Source organism: Pleurodeles waltl, chromosome 10 (assembly GCF_031143425.1).
Source record: "Pleurodeles waltl isolate 20211129_DDA chromosome 10, aPleWal1.hap1.20221129, whole genome shotgun sequence".
NCBI classification, from domain to species: Eukaryota; Metazoa; Chordata; class Amphibia; order Caudata; family Salamandridae; genus Pleurodeles; species Pleurodeles waltl.
Genome location: NC_090449.1, coordinates 1,084,176,055 through 1,084,203,556, shown reverse-complemented (window position 1 = coordinate 1,084,203,556; position 27,502 = coordinate 1,084,176,055). Strand labels below are relative to the sequence as shown.

The window sequence follows — 27,502 nt, the reverse complement described above, 5'->3', positions numbered from 1 at the left end:
AGTCGCAGTTCCCAGCAATGCAGCCCAGCGAGGTGAGGCAAGGACTTACCTCCACCAAACTTGGGCTGAAGAGTCACTGGACTGTGGGGGTCACTTGGACGGTGTCGCTGGATTCGAGGGACCTTGCTCGTCGTGCTGAGAGGAGACCCAAGGGACCGGAGATGCAGCTTTTTGGTGCCTGCGGTTGCAGGGGGAAGATTCCGTCGACCCACGGGAGATTTCTTCGGAGCTTCTGGTGCAGAGAGGAGGCAGACTACCCCCACAGCATGCACAAGCAGGAAAACAGTCGAGAAGGCGGCAGGATCAGCGTTACAGAGTTGCAGTAGTCGTCTTTGCTACTATGTTGCAGGTTTGCAGGCTTCCAGCGCGGTCAGCGGTCGATTCCTTATCAGAAGGTGAAGAGGGAGATGCAGAGGAACTCGGCTGAGCTCATGCATTCGTTATCTAAAGTTTCCCCAGAGACAGAGACCCTAAATAGCCAGAAAAGAGGGTTTGGCTACCTAGGAGAGAGGAAAGGCTACTAACACCTGAAGGAGCCTATCACAAGGAGTCTCTGACGTCACCTGGTGGCACTGGCCACTCAGAGCAGTCCAGTGTGCCAGCAGCACCTCTGTTTCCAAGATGGCAGAGGTCTGGAGCACACTGGAGGAGCTCTGGACACCTCCCAGGGGAGGTGCAGGTCAGGGGAGTGGTCACTCCCCTTTCCTTTGTCCAGTTTCGCGCCAGAGCAGGGGCTAAGGGGTCCCTGAACCGGTGTAGACTGGCTTATGCAGAATTGGGCACATCTGTGCCCAACAAAGCATTTCCAGAGGCTGGGGGAGGCTACTCCTCCCCTGCCTTCACACCATTTTCCAAAGGGAGAGGGTGTCACACCCTCTCTCAGAGGAAGTTCTTTGTTCTGCCATCCTGGGCCAGGCCTGGCTGGACCCCAGGAGGGCAGCTGCCTGTCTGAGGGGTTGGCAGCAGCAGCAGCTGCAGAGAAACCCCAGGAAGGGCAGTCTGGCAGTACCAGGGTCTGTGCTACAGACCACTGGGATCATGGAATTGTACCAACAATGCCAGGATGGCATAGAGGGGGCAATTCCATGATCATAGACATGTTACATGGCCATATTCGGAGTTACCATGGTGAAGCTACATATAGGTAGTGACCTATATGTAGTGCACGCGTGTAATGGTGTCCCCGCACTCACAAAGTTCAGTGAATTGGCTCTGAACAATGTGGGGGCACCTTGGCTAGTGCCAGGGTGCCCTCACACTAAGTAACTTTGCACCTAACCTTTACCAGGTAAAGGTTAGACATATAGGTGACTTATAAGTTACTTAAGTGCAGTGTAAAATGGCTGGGAAATAACGTGGACGTTATTTCACTCAGGCTGCAGTGGCAGGCCTGTGTAAGAATTGTCAGAGCTCCCTATGGGTGGCAAAAGAAATGCTGCAGCCCATAGGGATCTCCTGGAACCCCAATACCCTGGGTACCTCAGTACCATATACTAGGGGATTATAAGGGTGTTCCAGTAAGCCAATGTAAATTGGTAAAAATGGTCACTAGCCTGTTAGTGACAATTTGGAAAGAAATGAGAGAGCATAACCACTGAGGTTCTGATTAGCAGAGCCTCAGTGAGACAGTTAGTCACTACACAGGTAACACATACAGGCACACTTATGAGCACTGGGGCCCTGGGTTACCAGGGTCCCAGTGACACATACAACTAAAACAACATATATACAGTGAAAAATGGGGGTAACATGCCAGGCAAGATGGTACTTTCCTTCACAACCCCCCCCCAAACGAAGGACAATAAGACTAGCCATTACCTGATGAGTCTTCATTGTCTAAGTGGAAATATCTGGAGAGTCCATCTGCATTGGAGTGGCTACTCCCAGGTCTATGTTCCACTGTATAGTCCATTCCCTGTAGGGATATGGACCACCTCAACAATTTAGGATTTTCACCTTTCATTTGTTTTAGCCAAAGTAGAGGTTTGTGGTCTGTCTGAACAATGAAGTGAGTGCCAAACAGGTATGGCCTCAACTTCTTCAGAGCCCAGACCACAGCAAAGGCCTCCCTCTCAATGGCAGACCAACGCTTTTCTCTAGGGGTCAACCTTCTACTAATAAAAGCAACAGGTTGATCCTGGCCCTCAGAATTAAGTTGTGATAGGACTGCCCCTACTCCTAATTCAGATGCATCAGTCTGGACATAGAATTTTTTAGAGTAACAAGGGCTTTTCAGGACAGGTGCAGAGCACATGGCCTGCTTCAGCTCCTCAAAAGCTTTCTGACAGTTTGCTGTCCATAATACCTTTTTAGGCATTTTCTTGGATGTGAGGTCATTAAGAGGGGCTGCAATGGAGCCATAGTTCTTAATGAACCTCCTGTAATACCCAGTGAGGCCTAGGAAGGCTCTCACCTGAGTCTGAGTGGTAGGGGGAATCCAATCAATAATAGTTTGGATTTTCCCCTGAAGTGGTGCAATCTGTTCCCCACCAACAAGGTGTCCCAGATAAACCACCTTACCCTGCCCTATCTGGCACTTTGAAGCCTTGATAGTGAGGCCTGCCTTTTGCAGGGCCTCCAAAACTTTCCAAAGGTGGACCAGGTGATCATCCCAGCTGGAGCTAAAGACAGCTATATCATCCAAATATGCTGCACTGAAAGCTTCCAGCCCTTGCAGGACTGTGTTCACCAACCTCTGAAAAGTGGCAGGTGCATTTTTCAAACCAAAAGGCATTACAGTAAACTGGTAATGTCCTCCAATGGTAGAAAATGCAGTCTTAGGTTTAGCATCTTCTGACATTTTGATCTGCCAATACCCTGCAGTCAAATCAAAAGTGCTTAGATACTTGGCAGATGCCAGTGTATCTATTAGCTCATCTGCCCTGGGTATAGGGTGAGCATCTGTTTTGGTTACCAAGTTGAGACCTCTATAGTCTACACAAAACCTCATTTCCTTCTTTCCATCTTTAGAATTGGGTTTTGGTACCAGTACCACAGGAGAAGCCCATGGACTGTCAGAGTGCTCAACCACTCCTAGTTCCAACATCTTCTGAACTTCTTGCTTTATGCAGTCCCTGACATGGTCAGGCTGCCTATAGATCTTACTTTTGACAGGTAAACTGTCTCCAGTATCTATAGTGTGCTCACACCAAGAAGTGGTGCCTGGCACAATGGAGAATAGTTCTGAAAATTGTCCTAGGAGATTTATGCAATTATCTTTCTGCTCAGCAGTAAGACAATCAGCCAAAACTACCCCTTCCACAAGAGCATCTTGTTCTGTGGAAGAGAAGAGATCAGGTAGAGGATCACTGTCTTCTTCCTGTCCCTCATCTGTTGCCATGAGCAGGGTGAGATCAGCCCTGTCATAGTAGGGTTTCAGGCGGTTGACATGGAGCACCCTAAGGGGACTCCTGGCAGTGCCTAAGTCAACCAAGTAGGTGACTTCACCCTTCTTTTCAACAATTGTGTGTGGACCACTCCATTTATCTTGGAGTGCTCTTGGGGCCACAGGCTCCAAGACCCACACTTTCTGCCCTGGTTGGTACTGAACCAAAACAGCCTTCTGATCATGCCATTGCTTCTGGAGCTCTTGGCTGGCCTGAAGGTTTTTACTGGCCTTTTTCATGTACTCAGCCATCCTTGATCTGAGGCCAAGTACATAATCCACAATATCCTGCTTAGGAGCTTTTAAAGGTTGTTCCCAACCCTCCTTTACAAGTGTGAGTGGACCCCTAACAGGGTGTCCAAAAAGAAGTTCAAAGGGGCTGAAGCCCACTCCTTTCTGGGGTACCTCCCTGTAGGCAAAAAGGAGGCATGGTAGAAGGATATCCCATCTCCTGCGGAGTTTTTCAGGGAGTCCCATAATCATGCCTTTGAGAGTTTTATTAAATCTCTCCACCAGTCCATTTGTTTGTGGATGATAGGGTGTTGTGAACTTGTAAGTTACACCACACTCCTTCCACATGGCCTTTAAGTATGCAGACATGAAATTGCTTCCTCTGTCTGATACTACTTCCTTTGGGAAGCCCACCCTGGAAAATATTCCCAGGAGGGCCTTTGCCACTGCAGGAGCTGTAGTGGTCCTTAAAGGAATAGCTTCAGGATATCTTGTGGCATGGTCCACTACCACCAAGATAAACCTATTGCCTGAAGCAGTAGGAGGGTCAAGGGGGCCAACTATGTCAACCCCTACCCTTTCAAAGGGAACCCCAACCACAGGCAGTGGGATAAGGGGTGCCTTTGGAGTGCCACCTGTCTTGCCACTGGCTTGACAGGTTTCACAGGACTTACAAAATTCTTTTGTGTCCTCAGACATCCTAGGCCAATGAAACAGTGGTACCAATCTGTCCCAAGTTTTCATTTGACCCAGGTGCCCAGCTAAGGGAATGTCATGTGCCAGTGTTAGGAGGAACTTTCTGTACTCCTGAGGAATCACTAATCTCCTGGCAGCTCCAGGTTTAGGATCCCTTTGCTCAGTGTACAAGAGGTTGTCCTCCCAGTAAACTCTGTGTGAGTCACTGACATCCCCATTAGCCTGTTTGACAGCTTGCTGTCTGAGACCCTCTAATGTGGGACAGGTTTGCTGTGCCACACTCAGCTCCTCTCTGGCAGGCCCCCCTTCACCCAAAAGCTCAGCAGTGTCTGCTTCCAGCTCCTCTGGTGTAGGTTCTGCACAGGGAGGGAATTCTTCTTCCTCAGAAGTAGAATCCACTGTAGAGGGAGGGATAGTAGGAAGTGGTTTGCTTCTACTAGCCCTAGCTTTAGGGAGCACTTGGTCCATTGTTCCAGGATCCAAGCTTCCCTGTCCTTTTTGCTTTTTGGCCTGAGCCCTTGTCAAAGCAAAAATATGCCCTGGGATGCCCAGCATTGCTGCATGGGCCTCCAACTCCACATCTGACCAAGCTGATGTCTCCAAATCGTTCCCTAATAGACAGTCTACAGGTAAATCTGAAGCTACCACAACTTTCTTTGGACCAGATACCCCCCCCCCAGTTGAGATTTACAACAGCCATGGGGTGGCTTTGTGTTATGTTGTGAGCATCGGTTACTTGGTACTGGTGTCCAAGTATGTGTTGTTCAGGGTGCACCAGTTTCTCAATCACCATTGTGACACTGGCACCTGTGTCCCTGTAGGCCTGGACCTCAACACCATTTATTAGGGTTAGTTGCTTGTACTTCTCCAAGTTATGGGGGCAAGCAGCCAAAGTGGCTAAGTCAATAGCCCCTTCAGAGACTAACGTAGCCTCTGTGGTCTCCCTAATTAGACCAACCCCAACTAAATTACCAAAAGTGAGCCCAGCTACTCCCTTGGATTGGCTATTAGTAGGTTTGCTCCCACCACCACTGCTATTAGTAGGGACACTAGGTGTAGCAGTAGGGGTTGTAGTGGTAGGAGCTGTGGTGCCTTTCTTTGGACAACTGGGATCTGTTGTCCAATGGCCTTTTATCTTACATAAATAGCACCATGGTTTCTTTTCCTTGTTCTGATTAAAGGAGGATTTGGGCCCACCACCCCCACCAGAGTGTTTTTGTGGGCCTGATGAAGACTCATTTTTAGATTTGTCCCCACCCTTGTCAGAAGACTTACCATCCTTCTTTTTGTTGCCATCTTTGTCACCCCCTGTATGAACTTTTCTGTTCACTCTTGTTCTGACCCATTTGTCTGCCTTCTTTCCCAATTCTTGGGGAGAGGTCAGATCAGAGTCCACCAAGTACTGGTGCAACAAATCAGACACACAATTATTAAGAATATGCTCTCTCAGGATTAAGTTATACAGGCTGTCATAATCAGTAACTTTACTGCCGTGTAACCACCCCTCCAAGGCCTTCACTGCCTGGTCAATGAAATCAACCCAGTCTTGTGAAGACTCCTTTTTGGTATCTCTGAACTTGATCCTATACTGTTCAGTGGTTAAGCCATAACCATCCAGGAGTGCATTCTTAAGAACTTGGAAATTGTTAGCATCATTTTCTTTTACAGTAAGGAGCCTATCCCTACCTTTTCCAGTAAATGATAGCCATAGGATAGCAGCCCACTGCTTTTGAGGGACATCCTGTACAGCACAGGCCCTCTCAAGTGCAGCAAACCACTTGTTAATGTCATCCCCCTCCTTGTAAGGGGGAACTATCTTATGCAGATTCCTGGAATCATGCTCTTTTGCAGGATGACTATGGGGAATACTGCTGCTGCCACCATGGGTATCTAAACCCATTTTCTGTCTTTCCCTCTCTATTTCTAAAGACTGTCTATCCAAATCCAGCTGTTGCTTCTTGAGCTTCAGTCTGGTTTGCTCCACTCTCAATCTATTGAGCTCCCTTTCCAACAATCTGTCATCAGGGTGGGTGGGAGGGACATTTCTAGATACAGAGGTATGATGGGAATGAACAGAAGGAGACCTGTCCCTTACAGAGGGCACCCTAACAGCTTGGCTACCAGTATAATGTGAGAGCACATCATCAGTATGATGTGATTCAACCTCTGTACCAACTATGCTAGACTGTCTAGTAATGGGCAGGCTGAGAAGTTTCTTTCCTGAACCTTTTCCTGGGGGAGTCCCTGGATCAGATTGAGAACCATTAGCTACTTTTTCTACAGATTGGGCACTTATGGCCTTATCCTGTACTCTAAGCATATTAATTAACAGTTCTAAGGAAGGATTCTTCCCTACACTCAAACCTCTCTCTATGCAGAGACTCCTTGCTCCTTTCCAGCTAAGGTGATCATATGCAAGTTTGGACAGTTCAACTTTTTGGCCTGTGCCAGACATTTTTAGAGAGAGTTAAAGTGATAGACAAAGAGAAAAAAAGTTTTCAGAACTTTTTGGAAAGACAGAAAAAAAACTTTTTAAACTTTTAAGAACTTTTTGAAAGTTTAGAAGTACTTTTCAGCACTTAGAAAAGAGTGAAAAGAGGAAATGCAAAACTTTTTGGCTATGTGTATATACACTGACCTTGTTTTGTATATTTTTCTCTTATGAAAAGTACAATGACAAGAGTGGTAAGTAGTCTCAAGCACTTATCCCACCACTGCACAACCAATGTAGGAGGCTGGACTGGCTTGTAGTGAGTACCAAGGGGTACTTGCACCTTGCACCAGGCCCAGTTATCCCTTATTAGTGTATAGGGTGTCTAGCAGCTTAGGCTGATAGATAATGGTAGCTTAGCAGAGCAGCTTAGGCTGAACTAGGAGACGTGTGAAGCTACTACAGTACCACTTAGTGTCATATGCCCAATATCATAAGAAAACACAATACACAGTTATACTAAAAATAAAGGTACTTTATTTTTATGACAATATGCCAAAGTATCTTAGAGTGTACCCTCAGTGAGAGGATAGGAAATATACACAAGATATATATACACAATAGCAAAAATATGCAGTATAGTCTTAGAAAACAGTGCAAACAATGTATAGTTACAATAGGATGCAATGGGGAAACATAGGGATAGGGGCAACACAAACCATATACTCCAAAAGTGGAATGTGAACCACGAATGGACCCCAAACCTATGTGACCTTGTAGAGGGTCGCTGGGACTATCAGAAAATAGTGAGAGTTAGAAAAATAACCCTCCCCAAGACCCTGAAAAGTGAGTGCAAAGTGCACCAAAGTTCCCCTAAGGACAAAATAGTCGTGTTAGAGGGAGAATGCAAGGAAAACACAAATCAGCAATGCAACAACGATGGATTCCTGTCTGAAGGTACCTGTGGAACAAGGGGACCAAGTCCAAAAGTCACAAGCAGCTCGGAGATGGGCAGATGCCCAAGAAATGCCAGCGGTTGGTGCAAAGATGCTCTTACTAGGCTGAAGAACTGTGAATACTGCAGGAACGACAAGGGCTAGAGACTTCCCCTTTGGAGGATGGATCCCCCACGCCTTGGAGAGTCGTGCAGAAGTGTTTTCCCGCCGGATGGACGCCAACAAGCCTTGCTACACGCAAATCGTGCGTTTGGCGTTTTTGGACGCTGCTGGGGCCCAGGAGGGACCAGGAGGTCGCAAATTGGACCTGCAGAGAGAGGAGACGTCGAGCAAGACAAAGAGCCCTCACTGAAGCAGGTAGCACCCAGAGAAGTGCCAGAAACAGGCACTACGAGGATGCGTGAAACGGTGCTCGCCGAAGTTGCACAAAGGAGTCCCACGTCGCCGGAGACCAACTTAGAAAGTCGTGCAATGCAGGTTAGAGTGCCGTGGACCCAGGCTTGGCTGTGCACACAGGATTTCCGCCGGAAGTGCACAGGGGCCGGAGAAGCTTGCAAAGTCGCGGTTCCCAGCAATGCAGCCCAGCGAGGTGAGGCAAGGACTTACCTCCACCAAACTTGGGCTGAAGAGTCACTGGACTGTGGGGGTCACTTGGACGGTGTCGCTGGATTCGAGGGACCTCGCTCGTCGTGCTGAGAGGAGACCCAAGGGACCGGAGATGCAGCTTTTTGGTGCCTGCGGTTGCAGGGGGAAGATTCCGTCGACCCACGGGAGATTTCTTCGGAGCTTCTGGTGCAGAGAGGAGGCAGACTACCCCCACAGCATGCACAAGCAGGAAAACAGTCGAGAAGGCGGCAGGATCAGCGTTACAGAGTTGCAGTAGTCGTCTTTGCTACTATGTTGCAGGTTTGCAGGCTTCCAGCGCGGTCAGCGGTCGATTCCTTATCAGAAGGTGAAGAGGGAGATGCAGAGGAACTCGGCTGAGCTCATGCATTCGTTATCTAAAGTTTCCCCAGAGACAGAGACCCTAAATAGCCAGAAAAGAGGGTTTGGCTACCTAGGAGAGAGGAAAGGCTACTAACACCTGAAGGAGCCTATCACAAGGAGTCTCTGACGTCACCTGGTGGCACTGGCCACTCAGAGGAGTCCAGTGTGCCAGCAGCACCTCTGTTTCCAAGATGGCAGAGGTCTGGAGCACACTGGAGGTGCTCTGGACACCTCCCAGGGGAGGTGCAGGTCAGGGGAGTGGTCACTCCCCTTTCCTTTGTCCAGTTTCGCGCCAGAGCAGGGGCTAAGGGGTCCCTGAACCGGTGTAGACTGGCTTATGCAGAATTGGGCACATCTGTGCCCAACAAAGCATTTCCAGAGGCTGGGGGAGGCTACTCCTCCCCTGCCTTCACACCATTTTCCAAAGGGAGAGGGTGTCACACCCTCTCTCAGAGGAAGTTCTTTGTTCTGCCATCCTGGGCCAGGCCTGGCTGGACCCCAGGAGGGCAGCTGCCTGTCTGAGGGGTTGGCAGCAGCAGCAGCTGCAGAGAAACCCCAGGAAGGGCAGTCTGGCAGTACCAGGGTCTGTGCTACAGACCACTGGGATCATGGAATTGTACCAACAATGCCAGGATGGCATAGAGGGGGCAATTCCATGATCATAGACATGTTACATGGCCATATTCGGAGTTACCATGGTGAAGCTACATATAGGTAGTGACCTATATGTAGTGCACGCGTGTAATGGTGTCCCCGCACTCACAAAGTTCAGTGAATTGGCTCTGAACAATGTGGGGGCACCTTGGCTAGTGCCAGGGTGCCCTCACACTAAGTAACTTTGCACCTAACCTTTACCAGGTAAAGGTTAGACATATAGGTGACTTATAAGTTACTTAAGTGCAGTGTAAAATGGCTGTGAAATAACGTGGACGTTATTTCACTCAGGCTGCAGTGGCAGGCCTGTGTAAGAATTGTCAGAGCTCCCTATGGGTGGCAAAAGAAATGCTGCAGCCCATAGGGATCTCCTGGAACCCCAATACCCTGGGTACCTCAGTACCATATACTAGGGGATTATAAGGGTGTTCCAGTAAGCCAATGTAAATTGGTAAAAATGGTCACTAGCTTGTTAGTGACAATTTGGAAAGAAATGAGAGAGCATAACCACTGAGGTTCTGATTAGCAGAGCCTCAGTGAGACAGTTAGTCACTACACAGGTAACACATACAGGCACACTTATGAGCACTGGGGCCCTGGGTTACCAGGGTCCCAGTGACACATACAACTAAAACAACATATATACAGTGAAAAATGGGGGTAACATGCCAGGCAAGAATGTACTTTCCTACAGTCACCTAACCAGGTATGGATCTATGAGGGGAGGGGTCTGACGTCTTCTGCTGGCACTGGCCACTCAGATGCTCCCAGAGTGCCCCACCACCTTGGAATCCAAGATGGCAAAACCCAGTGACACTTTGGAGGTGCTCTGGGCACAACCCCTGGGGTGGTGATGGACAGGGGAGTAGTCACTCCCCTGTCCTTTGTCCAGTGTTGCGCCAGAGAAGGGGCTGGGGGTCCCTGAACCTGTGTAGACTGGATTATGCAAGGAGGGCACTATTTGTGCCCTTCAAAGCAATTCCAGAGGCTCTGGGAGGAAACCCCTCCCATGCCTGTAACACCTATTTCCAAAGGGAGAGGGTGTAACACCCCTGTTCCAAAGTAAATGCATTGTTCTGCCTTCCTGGTCTCGACCTGCTTGTGCAACAGGAGGGCAGAAACCTGTCTGTGAGGTGGCAGCCGCTGGGCCTGCCTGGAAAACCTCAGAAGGGAGTTATGGCAGTACTTGTGGTCCTCTGTGGAACCCCCCAGAGTGCATGGAATTCTAAAACCAATACTAGACTCAGTATTGGGGTACAATTCCCAGGTGTTAGACACCTTACATGGCCATATTCGGAGTTACCATTGTGAAGCTGGACATAGGTATTGACCTATGTCCAGGGAATACGTAAAATGGCGTCCTGCACTCACAATGTCAGGGAAAATGGTCCTGGACGATGTGAGGACAGAAGGAAGTGGTCACTTAGTGGGTGTAGTCACCTTATGGTAGATGACCCATTAGTCACTACTAGGTACCCCTAAAACTCCCACTAAAACCAATATTTAGTGAGCATCCCCAGACCAAGAAATCTGATTATAAAGACAAAAGAAGACCAGCAACAAAGAAGACCCAAGGCTAGAGAACTGAAGTCCTGCTGCACCAAGAAAAGGTGCAAAACCCTGCCTACTGCACCCAGGACTCAACAATCGCTGCTGATAGGTTCCATGGACATGGACAGACTCTACAAACGCCCAGAGGACCTCGACTCTTTACAAATCGCTGACGATCTCTCCAGAGTGAATGCATTCCTCCACACCATCAATGAACCAAAGACTTCACTGACCGGCTGCTGACCAAGGAACCGGACACTGCAGCCAGACCACTCATTGCCGGTTGGACCATGAGGATAAACCTTGCCAGTGTGCCAAATTTGCCGGCACTGCATTCTCCAGTGGCCAGACCATGCAACAGTCCTAGGTACTGGAACCTAAGATCACAGAAGGACAGCCTATTCCGAACTGAAAAAGGACCAGGAGGAATCACCAGTCAAGGGACTTCAGGAACCACCTGGACCTCCAACCAGAGTCTCCTTGCTGACCTGCAAGCGAACCTCCAAGGTACCTACCTCCTGCTTCCAAGGTTACCTTTGCACACAGCTCCTGGCTCACTGATTCACTCTGCACCTGGCTGCCCTGTGCCCTACACTGAACATCCAGCTGTGCCCTAATGGTCCCCCACCCCTGGCAACCTCGACACCCCAAAGGGACCCACACTGCTTACCTTTAGGTCTGCCTGTGCATGCTTTTCCAAGTGGTTTCCCGCCGTAGCCTGGCATCAGCTCCATCAACTTTCTGTAGCTGCTCCTGTCTGAATTGGGAGTCATCCAAACTTCTCCAGCTGGTCCAGGGTACCCATCAACAACCTCTACATACCTGCAACAGGAGACATTGGTAAACGCATTGCCTGATTTACTGTGAATTTTCAAAGTATTTCTCCATTGATTTCTGTGGTACATAATTACGCACAAAAAGACTGACTTTATAAAAACCTCAAAAATTCATAACTTGAAAAGTACTTACCTGATTTGGGTGATCTTGGTCTTAAAATGTATATACAAATTTGAAGTATTTTTGTAAATTGGTATTGAGTTATTCCTTTGAGTGTGTGTCTTGATTTATTGACACTGTGTGTACAACAAATGCTTTGCACTTCTCCAAGATTAGCCAAACTGCTCAACCAAGCTACCATAAAAAATTAGAGCATTAGGTGGTCTAGCTTGTACCTCTGTAAACCAACGTGTGGTTGCCCAGACCCCCTGCACAGTGTGCCTAGTTTTGCGTACTACATAGAGGGTCAGCCCACTACAGTTTCCTCCTGTGCCTTCTCCAAAAGCTGCTGTGCCATCTATTTGACTCGTTTTTCTTTGTGCTCTTGTGTGTGTCTCCTTACCTTGTGCTCTATTGCTTCTTGTCCAGCTCTGCAACACCTCTTTTCCCTCTGTTACATTTTGTTACATTCTTGTGCCATCTCTTTGTGCCTTTTGACTTGTCTTATTACTGTTGTCCTGGTTCCTTTTTGCCATCTTTGTCCAGGTTTTGTGCCATCTCCTTGTGACTTCTTTCTTCTTTGTGCTCTTCCCACACTCCAGGTAAGCCGTGCCTACCATTCCGTTCTACTCCCCTTCCCTGAACCTGATTAATAGCAGCCTCAGAGTGGACATGCACGGTGGGTGTCGCTGACAGCATGCCAAAAGCAAGCTCATCTGTGCCTGGCTACACCCAACGCCGCAAACACTGGCAAACTGCACCCAACAGTATTTAGTAGCATTCTTCCGGTCTCTCAACCCTAAAAGCCAATCTCCATGCTGCTTCCATGCCACACTACCTAGAAGGAGAATTCTCTTGTAGTCAGTGCTGCTTCGCGTGCAGTAGCTCACCCACCACACTAGCGCCGCCGAACTGCTTTCAGCTTTCAACCAGCACATCGCACTCCTGCAAGCAAACATGCACCCCAAGACACAGTATCTTGCATGGTCCTCAACACCTGCTTGCTCAGGAAGCACACCATGGAAATCTGGGATCTACTCCACAATGACACCCTGGACAGCCCCTCTCTCACAGAAATGTGCCAGACATCCATGTCAAGACCTGGCATCACCATGTCCATACCAATAGGTTACAACATTGCAGACCAAGACCATCAACAAAACCCCAGAGGAGGAATCACAATTATTTTCAAGAAGACCATCAACCGGCACCACAGCTACAGAGAACCTTGCTCCATTCATGGGGTACCAGTATCTTAAAATCCAAATCTCGGCTAACTTCATTCTCAATTGAACCCTGACCTACTGACCATCGGACAATGAGCAAATTTCACCAGCAGCAATACAGATTTGATGGCCTCTTACCACTGACTCACAGGCCTACTCACTCCTAGAGTTTCCACCTTGATGGTCAAGCCAAGGCCAACTCAGCCTGCTTCTTGAAAGCCCAGTAAACCTCAGACTAGTACAATACGTTGCACAACCCACACACTCCACTAGGCACAGTCTCAACCCTGTCTTTGCCTTTTTTAATGGCATAAAGGTTAACACAGCTCCGCCTCTTACCTGGACTAACCATGCCATCATCAATTTCCAGATCAACATCCCTGCCACAAAAAATACAACTGCAACAAATCTGGCCAGTTACAGTTGCAGCTGGAACAGCATCACAGAAGATGACTGGTCCCATATCCTAGAACTGGCCCAACTCCACCAGCAACCTAACCAATGACATCATCCATTTGACAAATGAATCACAGACTTCCTGGCCCCCCGCAAACAAAACCACCAGAAGAAAATCTAGAAGCAGGCCAACTGATTTACTGACGAACTCTGATCACCAAGAGATTCTGCAAACTACCCAAACAGAAATGGAGAACCAGTCAGAAAGAAACTGACAAGGCTGCCTTCCAAACAGCCCAAAGATGTTATCACCAACAAATTAGAGAAACCAAGAACAAGGCCCTAGCGGAGCTCAACGAACGTAGCTTCAACAGCAGCAAACGATCTTGGCTATCATCAAGGACTTCACAGTAGTAACATCCACCACCAACAGCATCACATCCTCCTAAGGTCTAAGTGACAACTTATCAAAGTACTTCAGTAACAAAATCAAAACTATCGACAACAATTTTGACCCTCAGCTGAACCTCAGCAACCTCATCTCCAGCCTATCCACAGAAGCTCCAGAAATGTCTACCTGGAAACAACAACCACAAAGAAAAAGCCAACATCATGAGAACCACCCACCACAGGACCCAATGGACCCTTGCCCATATCAAATCTAGAAATTGGACGCTGCCCCGATCAGCCAAGCACTCACCTACATCCTGAACACCTCCATCACCACGGCTATTTTCCTGAAAGTTTGGAAACAAGCAGTGGTCAACTCACAACTAACAAAATGCTTGGCAGACTCTACTCAGCTAGGAAACTACTGCTCAGTCTCCCTGCTACTGTATCCAGACAAGGTCTTGGAAAAAGCATTCATCAAGCGACTGAACAATCGACTTGATGCAACTTGGTAGATATTTCTGAGGGTTAAAGCAGGTGATGTGCCTTGGTAGATGTTTCTGAGGGTTCAGGTGGGTGATGCACCGTGGTAGATATTTCTGAGGGTTCAGACAGGTGAGAAGCCTTGGTGGATATCTCTGAGGGTTCTGGCAGGTGTTAGACCTGGATCCTTAGGATGGTCTTCCCCCAAACATTTTACTTTCACCTCCTCTTTTTGCTGTATTTCTTTGTTGGCCTTAGGACTTCAACTTGCCATTTAAAACCATTTGCCAAGCCTCAAACTCCCCTTTCCTACATATAAGTCACCCAAAGGTGTGCCCTAGGTAGTCCATAGGGCAGGGTGCTGTGTGAGTAATAGATAGGACATGTACTTTTAAGTTTTGAATGTCCTGGCAGTGAAAAACATGTAAATTCATTTTTCTCTACTGTGAGGCCTACTCCTCTCATATTTTGATTCTGGGAGTTCCTTCAATAAAAGTTTAAGCTGCAATTCCTGATTAGAAAGGACGAGCTGTGTGTCACGTTTTATATCTTTGGAATCGTAATGATAAATCCTCCATACTGGTGAAGTTGGATTTAGTATTACTATTTTAGAAACTACACTTTTAGAAAGGTGGACCTATCTCTAATCTTTCAAGTACTTGTGTGCCTGCAGCCTATCTCCAGTACACGTTTGGGTTGGGTGACAGCTATACTTTGTGCATTCACTCTAGACAGTAACAAACTCAGGATACACAGCTGCATCTGCGTTTATCTGCATATTGATGGGTCTTCCTGGGCAGAAGGGAAGGTAGGCGCTGACACCTACACTTCAATAGGTAGTGTCCTGTCCTCACACAACCACTGATATACCCCCCACAGAAAGGCTGGCAGAGAGGTCTGGGCTGAAAGGGGACCTGTGCACTTCAAAGACTTTGATTTGAAATCACCCCCAATTCAATGGCACATTCGTGTATTAGTTCTGGGTCTCTGACCCCATCAAATCAGATACTTTTTGGACCTAGAACCAGACACTCCTGCAACTACAACTGCATTTTGTCAGACGGACTGCTGTGTTGCTTAAAGGACTCATCTTTTACTGCTGCCCAGGAAGGCCTGCTTTTCACTTTGATTGCCCTGCTGACTGCTGCTCTCTGAGTTTGCTGAAGGAGAGCTGAAGGAGTGCTGGACTCAGGGATATGAAAGCTTCTACCCTTGCTCCTGTGCTTGGGTCATGGGAAGTGGTCCAGATACTTGCAACATGGATTTCAATGCATCTCCTGTCTACGTGTAGCAGAGCCGGCGGATCGATGCTGATGCGGGAGTAGAATCGGCACATTGCATCATCACCAGTGCTTTGCCTTCCAAGATCAACATATAGTACAGAGTATTGCCACTGCTGCCGCTTGGTGAGATCGGTGCATCCCCTCAACTATGTAAAGAAACCCAGTGTATTGCTTGACAGCTCTCAATTCTGGCACCTGTCTACACAACCGGCACATCACTATCACAGTGTGTGGCCATCATTCTGTGTCGTTCTGCGTGGGCTCTGTGATTGGTGCAGAGCGTGTGGCCATCATCCTGTGTCGTTCTGTGTGGGCTCTGTGATTGGTGCAGAGCGTGTGGCCATCATCCTGTGTCGTTCTGCGTGGGCTCTGTGATTGGTGCAGAGCGTGTGGCCATCATCCTCTGTCGTTCTGCGTGAGCTCTGTGATTGGTGCAGAGCGTGTGGCCATCATCCTGTGTTGATCTGTGTGGGCTCTGTGATTGGATGCAGAGCGTGTGGCCATCATCCTGTGTCGTTCTGCGTGGGCTCTGTGATTGGTGCAGAGCGTGTGGCCATCATCCTGTGACGTTCTGTGTGGGCTCTGTGATTGGTGCAGAGCGTGTGGCCATCATCCTATGTCGTTCTGTGTGGGCTCTGTGATTGGTGCAGAGCGTGTGGCCATCATCCTGTGTTGATCTGCGTGGGCTCTGTGATTGGATGCAGAGCGTGTGGCCATCATCCTGTGTCGTTCTGCGTGGGCTCTGTGATTGGATGCAGAGCGTGTGGCCATCATCCTGTGTCGTTCTGCGTGGGCTCTGTGATTGGTGCAGAGCGTGTGGCCATCATCCTGTGTCGATCTGCGTGGGCTCTGTGATTGGATGCAGAGCGTGTGGCCATCATCCTGTGTCGTTCTGCGTGGGCTCTGTGATTGGTGCAGAGCGTGTGGCCATCATCCTGTGTCGTTCTGCGTGGGCTCTGTGATTGGTGCAGAGCGTGTGGCCATCATCCTGTGTCGTTCTGCGTGGGCTCTGTGATTGGTGCAGAGCGTGTGGCCATCATCCTGTGTTGATCTGTGTGGGCTCTGTGATTGGATGCAGAGCGTGTGGCCATCATCCCGTGTCGTTCTGCGTGGGCTCTGTGATTGGTGCAGAGCGTGTGGCCATCATTCTGTGTCGTTCTGCGTGGGCTCTGTGATTGGTGCAGAGCGTGTGGCCATCATCCTGTGTCGTTCTGCGTGGGCTCTGTGATTGGTGCAGAGCGTGTGGCCATCATCCTGTGTTGATCTGTGAGGACTCTGTGATTGGATGCGGAGCGTGTGGCCATCATCCTGTGTCGTTCTGTGTGGGCTCTGTGATTGGTGCAGAGCGTGTGGCCATCATCCTGTGTTGATCTGTGAGGACTCTGTGATTGGTGCAGAGCGTGTGGCCATCATCCTGTGTCGTTCTGTGTGGGCTCTGTGATTGGTGCAGAGCGTGTGGCCATCATCCTGTGTTGATCTGTGAGGACTCTGTGATTGGATGCGGAGCGTGTGGCCATCATCCTGTGTCGTTCTGCGTGGGCTCTGTGCTGCATTACTCTGCATGCCCTCCATGCCTCCAGGCTGGCTTTTGGGCTTGCTGCAAAGAAGGTGTACTATGCAAATCACAATACTGGATTTGACATGGATAGCTCAGTGGGTTACTGCTTTTGTCACAGACATCCTGTCGCTGCTGGCAGTTCATTAGTTACAATCCTAATATAACACAGTGAGCTACGAACTGTCATTAAAGAGTTGCATGTAAACTGCAAGCTATAGGTTAGAATATTTTGGGCCAGATGTATAATAGGAATTGTGATTTCCAAATTGCAATTTTTACCGAACCAGAAGTAATACATTGCAATTCCTTATGACTAAAAACTTATTTTTAACAAAGAGATTTATAGTAGGGTCGCAAATCGACCTACCTCATGAATATTAATGAGGTAGGTTGCAATTTGTGAGCTGTTACGCATCACAGCAATCACTGTGACGGTGATCTACTTAGGTCAGCAGAATACCATGCCTGTGATTGCTTTTTAATACAGCAACAATTAAAGAAAAACTGGATAGGCCCGGTTCACGAAGGTAACATTAGACCAAACGTGCAAACTTACACCAAAAGTCTAACTTTACTATGATTAAAGTTAGACTTTTGGTGTAAATTTAGACTTTTGCTGTAAATTTGGACTAAAAGTCTAAACTTAGACCAAAAGTCTAACTTTACCATGAGTAAAGTTAGACTTTAGGTCTATGTTTAGACTTCTGGTCCAAACTTACAGCAAAAGTCTAAATTTACACCAAAAGTCTAACTTTTGGTAAATCAGGTGCGATGTGTTTAAAGAAACAAAAAAGTAAACTTTTAAGCTTCATTTTTTAAGAGTAGGCTAATTTTTTTAAAATATTCTCAAAGGGTCATGGATCCCTTGGGAACCCTTTCCCTTTTGCGAAATGGTTGCCACCTCCTTCGAGGTGTTGATAAAATATTAATGTTCATCGCAAAATATTAACACGTACCACAGTGAATCAGCATCTGGGGTCTGTTTCACAAAAGGTACACTTAGACCAAAAGTCAAAGTTTAGGCAGGGTGATACTCCTCGCAGCAGGGGAGTCTGCAGCCTGGAGCGCCCACAACTGGGCACAAAGAGGTGCGACCTTTCCACACCTTGATATCCACAGTCACACAGACAGGGACCAGGAAAATAAAGGACTGGTCTCCCTAAAAGGACTCTTCTTCCTGTGAATGATAGAGGATGGACTCCCACCCTTCATCCCAACTGGGTTGCAGCTAGACTTGTCAACAGCACCTCCCAGTGAAAGACCTATTTTAATGTGTAAATGAGCTGTGTCTCCTCTGTCCCCACTTCAGGGTCTGATTCACTCCCCTCCTGCCTCAGGCTTTCAGCGATACACGCCCACTGCCTGGGAGAACCACCTCACCCCTACCTTGTGCACGTGGACAGGCCGGGCGCCTAAAACAGAGCCCACAGGCTTCCATAACTCCTCCTAGTTTATGTATATACAATGTATGTATGATACTGGCCAGACACAAACATGCACAACATACACTTGAGATGTTAGCCCGAGGTCCCTCTCGTATCTCTGGATGCTTTGCCTTGCTGTGCAATGAACTAGAAATGGGATTAGGTAACAAAGCAAGGCATACATCTGATTGCACTGGTGAGATGCTCCCAGCCGCCAGCGCCACACAACCGTGCTGAGGGAGCACTATGTATGATGTTTGTTTCTACAGCTTACTTCCCCGGATTGCTTGGAACCTCAGAAAACCTTCTCTCTCTGTACTCCTAAAACCCTGCATGAAGGATTACTTCCGAAAAAATGATCTCCTCTTTCATTGCTTTGACCCTCTCCTTTCAACGTCCACATGCCTTTTATTTCTGAGTAAGAGAACCTGTAGCGAGCTTGAGGAGGTGCTCGTGCTCGCTATTCATATCATGTTGCATTTAGCTCTATTTCATGGTGCACAAATATCCTCTCGCCTTCAAAATGGACTTGAGGGGGCATTTGTGTGCTAAGAATTAACACTAGAATTACACTTCTTGCATAATTCTGTGTGTTAGAAATGGAGTCTTTGGTTGGCAGTCAGTCTGCACTCTGTCCCAGCAGGGACCCTCACTCTAGTCAGGGCAAGATAGATACTCACTTAAGATAACCCCTGCTCACCCCCTTGGAAGCAGCCAGGCTTATCTCAAACGCAATGTATAAAGTATTTCTACCAACAGACGCAGTCATACAGTGAAAACACTACAAAATGGACACCACACCAGTTTAGAAAAATAGCCAATACTTATCTAAATCAAACAAGACCACAACGACAAAAACCCAGCATACACAAGTAACGCTATGAATTTTAAAGATAATAGAATCTTACTCCATAGAAAACAATGGAAACGTTGTTGTTACACAAAGCATCTGGTTTGTGCCAAAAATAAAGCCGCACAGGCCAGCGCCCGTCAAAAAAGTCAGCGATGCATCAATTCCTTACTCGCTGTGGGGGGCTGGCCTGGTGTGTAGTATGGTATTTACACCTTGTACCAGGTCCAATCATCCCTTACTAGTGTAATGTGGGAAGTGTCTAGAAGGAAGGCTCCCTAGAGGTAGCTGTGGATAAGCAGCCAAGGTGTATCTAGGAGACATGCAAAGCTCATGCAGTACCACTGTAGTCGCACAGTACTCACACACATGAAAGACAATTCTCAGTGTTACAAAAATAAAGGTACTTTATTTTGGTGATGCAATTACCATAAATACCTTAAAGACCCTACTCCTACAGGAGTTAAGTAATACACAAATTATATGCACTAGTATGCAGGAATAGGTATAAAAGCAGTTAGAAAACAGTGCAATTAGTGAAAATCACAATAGTTACAAATGGGCCTGGGGAACACAAACCATATACTAAGAAAGTGGAATGGGAAAGTCGGTCTCCCACCTAGGCAAGTGTAGTGAGTAGGGGGGAGCTGGGAGTACTAGAAAAGCCCAAAGGTAAGTACCACAACCCACCACAGCGACCAGGAAAACAGGAGTAAATCAAAGTAAGTTTCCCAGATCACACACAGAAACAAGAAGAAGAAATATGCAAAACCCAGAAGAGACTACAAGACACTAACAGTGCATTCCTGAGCAAGAGGACCTGTGGAAGAAGGGGACCAAGTCCAAGAACCACAGGAGCCCCTGCTAACCCAGATGAAGGTGCAAAAGGAGAACACCCGGTGGAGAAGAAAAGTCAGTATTGCACCCAAGAAGACGAAGTTGGGTTCCTGGAGGGTGCAAGTGATGTCCTGGGCAGTATGGAGGATTGCAGTCAGATTTTCATCGTCGGAGTTTGCCAACAAGCATTGGCACATGCAAAGCTCACAGTTAACAGAAAATGCCGCTGCCGGGGACCAGGAAGGACCAGGTGGACGCTACCCATGAGGGTGAGTCAGAGTGGGCCCTCAGTGACACAGAGAGCCCACAGAACACCAGGCAGCGCACACAGGAGTCCCACCTGACAGGGACAAGAAAGATGCAGAAGAGGGCCATGCAGCACTATGACAAAGGCTCCCACGCCACTGGACAACCACTCAGGAAGCTGTGCATCATAGGATAGAGTGCTGGGGGCTGGAGCTTCAAGACGCATGAAGATCTTGGAAGAAGGATGCCAACAAGCCTTGGCAGCTACAAAAGACACAGTGCATGGGGGTATTGTCCTGCATGGGGAGGCAAGGTCTTACCTCCACTAATGTTGCACAGTTGGAAGAGAGGACTGTCAGGACCACTTCAGTCCACCACCTGTGATGCAGATCCTCGCAGCTCAGGAGGAGAGGGGAGCCACGCAGCCGGTCATCATTGCAGTTGGTGCCTGCAGAAGCAGGGGCATGACTCTTTCACCCCAAGGGAGATTCCTTCTTCTTTCTGATGCAGGGTGAAGACGGGCTTTCTTCAGAAGATGCAGGACCGGGGAAATGTTGCAGTTGCTGGAAGGAGTCAGAGGTACAATGTTGCAGGAGGCATCTTGCTTCTTTGTTTCAGCTTGTAGGTTCCTGAAGAGTTCAGATACAGTTTCTTCGGTCAGAAGTCGAGGTGGAGGATGCAGAGGATTCCTGCTGGAGTCTTGCAATACAAATCTGAGGAACCACCCAAAGGAAAGACCTTAAATAGCCCTGAAAGGGAGATTGGTCACCTAACCGGGTAAGCACCCATCAGGGAAGGGCTCTGACATCACCTGCTGGCACTGGCCACGCAGATGCTCCCAAAGTTCCCTGCCAACTTTGAATCCAAGATGGCAACACCAAGGGAACCTCTGGAGGAGCTCTGAGCACCACCCCTGGGGTGGTGATGGACAGGGGAGTGGTCACTCCCCTTTCCTTTGTCCAGTTTTGCACCAGAGGAGGGACTGGGGGTCCCTGAACTGATGTAGAGTGGTTAATGCAAGGAGGACACCCTTCAAAGCATTTCCAGTGGCTTGAGGAGGCTACCCCTCCCAAGCCTGTAACACCTATTTCCAAAGAGAGTGAGTGTAACACCCCTCTCCCAAACTAAATCCTTTGTTCTGCCTTCCTGGGCTTGAACATTTCAAGCAAAGGGAGGGCAGAAACCCATCTGGGAGGTGGCCGCAGCTGGGGATGCCTGGAAACCTTCAGAGGGCTGAAATGGCAATACTTGGGGTCCTTTAAGGAGCCCCCAGAGTGCATGGAATCATACAACCAATGCTTGCAAAAGCCTTGGGGTATGATTCCAACATGTTTGATACCAAACATGCCTATTTTCAGAGTTACCATTATGTAGCTGGACATAGGTAGTGACCTATGTCCAGTACATACGTAAAATGGCATCCCCGCACTCACGAAGTCTGGTAAAATGGGCCTGGAGTTTGTGGGGGCACCTCTGCTAGTGCAGGGGTGTCCTCACACACAGGTACTTTCACCCTTCCCTCTGGGCTGGAAGGCCTGCCATAGAGGTGACTTATAAGTGACCTGGTGCAGTGAAAATGGCAGTGAAAAGGTGTTGGCACCTTTTCACGCCGGCTGCAATGGCAGTCTTGCGAAGCCTTTGCATTGGCTCCCTATGGGTGGCAAAATATACGCTGCAGCCCATAGGGATCCCCTGGAACCCCAATGCCCTGGGTACCTAGGTATCATATTCTAGGAACTTATAAGGGAGCACCAGTATGCCAATTGTGGGTGAAATACAGACTTTTGGGAAAGAGAGAGAGCATAATCACTGGGGTCCTGGTTAGCAGGATCCCAGTGAACACAGTCAAACACAATGACATCAGGCAGAAAATGGGGGTAACCATGCCAAGAAAGAGGGTACTTTCCTACACTCGCAGGAAAGGTAAGCGATGTGCTGTTTTTCTCTCCCGCAAGACAGCGATATGTCAATTTCTGGACGGGCACCTCTGGTCCGGGCAGGTTCATGTTGATTTTGGCACCCAGTGATGTTGCGTGTGAAATCCGGCCGCACGAGAACAAGAATCCGTGCTGCATGGGGTTTACGTCAATTTAAGCAGCCGCATTCAGGTGTTGCGTCATTTATCCAGCCACGATACAGGCAATGCATCGATTTGCCAGGCGCGAAGCAGGTGCTGCATCGATTTTAGACGCAATACAGGTTGCGCGTCTTTTTTACAGTCACGTTGCAGGTGGTGCGTCAAAATTTGCCCTCACAGCTCCTGTGTGTGGATTTCTGTCTTGATTCCACCAGCTTCACCTTTCAGGGGCCCAGGGACTGTATAACGCACCAGGTGGCAGGGTAGGAATCTCAGTAGAGAGTCCAGGTGCCAGCAGAGGAAGTCTTTGATGGCCCTGAGACTTCAAAATAGGAGGCAAACTCAGTTCAAGTCCTTGGAGACACTTCACAAGCAGAAATATACCACAAAGTCCAGTCTTTGTCCTCTTTCAGGCAGAAGCAGCAACTGCAGGCCAACCCAGCAAAGCACACGGGGCACTTCTCCTCCAGCTCTTCAGCTCTTCTCCTTGACAGAGGTTCCTCTTGGTTCCAGACGTAATCTAAAAATATGGGGTTTTTGGTCCACTACTTATACCCCTTGCTGCTTTTGAAGTAGGCAAACTTCAAAGAAAAGTCTGTGTTGTTCACAAGATCCTGCCTTGCACCTGCCTGGCCCCAGACATCCACCACGGGGTCAGAGACTGCATTGTGTGAGTGCAGACCAAACCCTTTCAGGTGTAAGTAACCACTCCTCCCTCTACTCTAGCCCAGATGACCCTGCAGGATATGAAGACCACACCCCAGCTCCCTTTGTGTCTCTGTGTAGTGGACATTCAAACACAGCTCAACACTCAGTCTGACCCAGACAGGGAACACACAAGCAGGCAGAATCACAGAATGGTTTGAGCAAGAAAATGCCCATTTTCTTAAAGCAGTATTTTCAAATTGGCAATGTAAAAAATAACTTTACCAAAAGTTGTATGTTTAATTTGTGAGTTCAAAGACACCAAACTCTAAATTTCCATCTGCTCCCAAAGGGAAACTGCACTTAAAAGTTACTTAAAGGCAGCCCCATGTTAACCTATGAGAGAGACAGGCCTTGCAACAGTGAAAACCGAATTTAGCAGTATTTCACTGTTAGGACATGCAAAACACATCAGTACATTACCCATCCTTAACATACACTGCACCCTGCCCATAGGGCTACCTAGGGCCTACCTTAGGGGTGCCTTATATGTATAAAAAGGGAAGGTTTGGGCCTAGCAAGTGAGTACTCTTGCCTGGTCGAGGTGGCAGTTTACAACTGCAGACACTGCTGTGGCAGGTCTGAGGCACGTTTACATTGCTGCTCAAGTGGGTGGCACAATCAGTGCTGCAGGCCCACTAGCACCATTTGATTTACAGGCCCTGACACCTCTAGTGCACTTTACTAGGGACGTACTAGTGAATGAAATATGCCAATCATGGATAAACCAATCACCAGTACAATTTAGACAGAGAGCATATGCACTTTAGCAGTGGTTAGCAGTGGTAAAGTGCCCAGAGTCCCAAAGCCAACAAAAACTGGCCAGAAAGAAATAGGAGGAAGGAGGCTATATGTTTGGGGATGACCCTGCAAAAAGGTCCAGGTCAAACACTGTGTAACCTTCCTAAATTCTTAGATCATTCTGTGTGATTATGCTACATGGAACTACACGAGTTACACCCACCCCTGTTTTATGCCTGTCTGCCCCAGTCTCTTATTGTAATTCTGGAAATGTTTGACACCTCATTCCATAGATCACAACTTCTCCTTTTTTAAAACCTATCCCTGCAAATTACATCTACCTACTTATCTCAACAACCATTTGCCTGAAACCACGTAGGTCCCAATAATGGTCAAACTCAACTGATACTAACTTCAATCTACCACAGAGAAGCTCTAGGAAATGCATGCATGTTGCGTTCTATGAGGACACCTGACTTCTTCCAATAACAATCAATACCACTGGATTAACAAATTAACCTTGGGTTTCCGAGTAACGTGCTACTCACCATAAAGCACTTCAATGCCTCGTCAGGGTAGTGAGCGCTATAGAAATACAATTACAAGTGTACAAATGGTCCACTGTGTTGATGGGCTTGGCAGAGGTGAGCAGAGAGGCCAGGCGTAGCATGCTTCCCTCTCCTGCACTTGTAGCCCCTCGTTGCCCGGCAGGGGAGGCGGGTGCTGTGGATGTGTTGAGAGGCAGGAACACAGCCGAACAGCGCCACCTAGCTAAGGAGGGCATATTTCTGAGGCTCCATCTTTCTTCACCATTGGAGATGGTTATCCATTTCAGGATGAGACCAGCAGTGTGGAATACAGATCCTCCCTTCTCTGCTGAGCACTGGAGTTCTCGCTGCTGGTACATTTACTTCTTGAGTAGAGTGTACTGCTCACTACCGCGGTGAGTTAGCATCTGGTGGATTTAATCCTAGAAGCAGATTTTATGCATTTTTTGTGGAAGTGCCCAGGAGTCTCAGACTGTTGGGTGATGATATAAAATTCTATCTACATCCAGCGTTACAAAGGGAACTCTTGCTCGTTCTCGATCCCTTCAGTGCTGGGTCATGTCGGGGATCTCACAACAGCCAGGCTTCTCTTGGAAGCTCGCAGTGATCTTGTGTTAAAGGGACCCAGCCCACAGGATTGGCTGAGTGTGATTCTACGTGGTGAACTCTTTGTGTGCAGTCCATCCTTGCTTGGTGGATCCAGTGGTCGCTGACCTGGATCTCTGTGTGTGATCCCATTGAGTGAACTCTTTGTGTGCAGTCCATCCTTGCTTGGTGGATCCAGTGGTCGCTGTCCTGGATCTCTGTGTGTGATCCCATTGAGTGAACTCTTTGTGTGCAGTCCATCCTTGATTGGTGGATCCAGTGGTCGCTGTCCTGGATCTCTGTGTATGATCCCAATGAGTGAACTCTTTGTGTGCAGTCCATCCTTGCTTGGGGGATCCAGTGGTCGCTGTCCTGGATCTCCGTGTGTGATTCCATTGAGTGAACTCTTTGCACTCAGTCCATCCTTGTTTGAGGATTCAGTGGTCGCAGTGCTGGATCCTAGGGTGTGATCCCGTTCTTGCTTGGGGATCCCATGGTTGCTGTCTTGGATCCCTGGGTGTGACCCCATTTTTACTTAGGGATCCATTGGTCGCTGTCCTGGATCCCTGGGTGTGAGTCCATCTGGTGAAATCTTTGCGTGCAGTCCATCCTTGCTTGGGGGAACCCAGTGGTCACTGTCCTGGGTCCCGGGGTGTGATCCCATTCTTACTTGGAGATACAGTGGTAGCTTTCTTGGATCCCTGGGTGTGATCTCATTCTTACTTGGGGGATCCAGTGGTTGCTGTCCTGGATCCCTGGGTGTGATCCCATCGAGTGAATACTTTGGGTACAGTCCATCATTTCTTGGGGATCCAGTGGTCACTTCCTGGATCCCTGGGTGTGATCCCATTCAAATCAAATCAAATCATAAACATTTATAAAGCGCGCTACTCACCCGTGCTGGTCTCAAGGCACTAGGGGGAAGGGGTTACTGCTGCTCGAAAAGCCAGGTCTTGAGTAGTCTTCGGAATGCGGAGTGGTCCTGGGTGGTCCTGAGGATGGTGGGGAGGGAGTTCCAAGTCTTGGCCACCAGGTAGGAGAAGGACCTCCCACCTGCTGTGGAGCGGTGGATGCGAGGGACGGTGGCGAGAGCGAGGCTGGTGGAGCAAAGAAGATGGGTGGGAGTGTAGAAGCTGAGGCGGTGGTTGAGGTATTCGGGTCCCTTGTTGTGGAGGGCTTTGTGTGCGTGGGTGAGGAGTAGGAAGGTGATCCTTTTGCTGACGGGAAGCCAGTGCAGGTGTCTCAAGTGGGCGGAGATGTGGCTGTTGCGGGGTATGTTGAGGATGAGGCGGGCGGAGGCGTTTTGAATTCGTTGCAGACGCTTCTGGAGTTTAGCTGTGGTTCCGGCGTATAGGGTGTTGCCGTAGTCCAGGCGGCTCGTGACGAGGGCGTGGGTCACGGTCTTTCTGGTGTCGGCGGGGATCCAACGGAAGATCTTTCGGAGCATGCAGAGGGTGAGGAAGCAGGAGGATGATACAGCGTTGACTTGTTTGGTCATGGTGAGAAGTGGGTCCAGGATGAAACCGAGGTTGCGTGCGTGGTCTGAGGGGGTCGGTGCGGTGCCAAGGGCCGTGGGCCACCAGGAGTCGTCCCAGGAGGTCGGGGTGTTTCCGAGGATGAGGACTTCTGTTTTGTCTGAGTTCAGTTTCAGACGGCTGAGTTTCATCCAGTGTGCGACGTCTTTCATTCCATCTTGCAGGTTGGTCTTGGCGCTGGTGGGGTCCTTGGTGAGGGAAAGTATCAGCTGAGTGTCGTCGGCGTAGGAGGAGATGATGATGCTGTGTTTGCGTACGATGTCGGCGAAGGGGCTCATGTAGACATTGAAGAGAGTCGGGCTGAGCGAGGAGCCTTGTGGGATGCCGCAGATGATTTCAGTGGGGTCTGAGCGGAAAGGTGGGAGGTAGACTCTTTGGGAGCGGTTGGAGAGGAAGGAGGTGATCCAGTCTAGGGCCTGTCCTTGGATCCCGGTGGAGCGGATGCAGGTTATTAGGGTGCGGTGACAGACGGTGTCGAAGGCAGCTGAGAGGTCAAGGAGGATGAGGGCGACTGTTTCTCCGTTGTCCATCAGGGTTCTGATGTCGTCTGTGACTGAGATGAGGGCGGTTTCTGTGCTGTGGTTAGCTCGGAATCCGGACTGAGAGGGGTCGAGAAGGTTGTTGTCTTCAAGGAAGTTGGTAAGCTGCTTGTTGACGGTCTTCTCTATGACTTTGGCAGGGAAGGGGAGGAGCGAGATGGGGCGGAAGTTCTTCAGGTCTTTTGGGTCCGCCGTACTAAGGGATCCAGTGGTTGCTTCCTGGATCCCTGGGTGGGATCCCATCGAGTGAAC

The 27,502-nt window shown here is 48.7% G+C and overlaps 1 protein-coding gene across 1 annotated transcript in view; it reads left to right on the top strand.

Moving 5' to 3' along the window:
• LOC138262283 (cocaine esterase-like) overlaps window positions 1–27,502 on the top strand; it is a 303,060-nt gene that overhangs the window by 54,477 nt on the left and 221,081 nt on the right. The window lies entirely within an intron of this gene.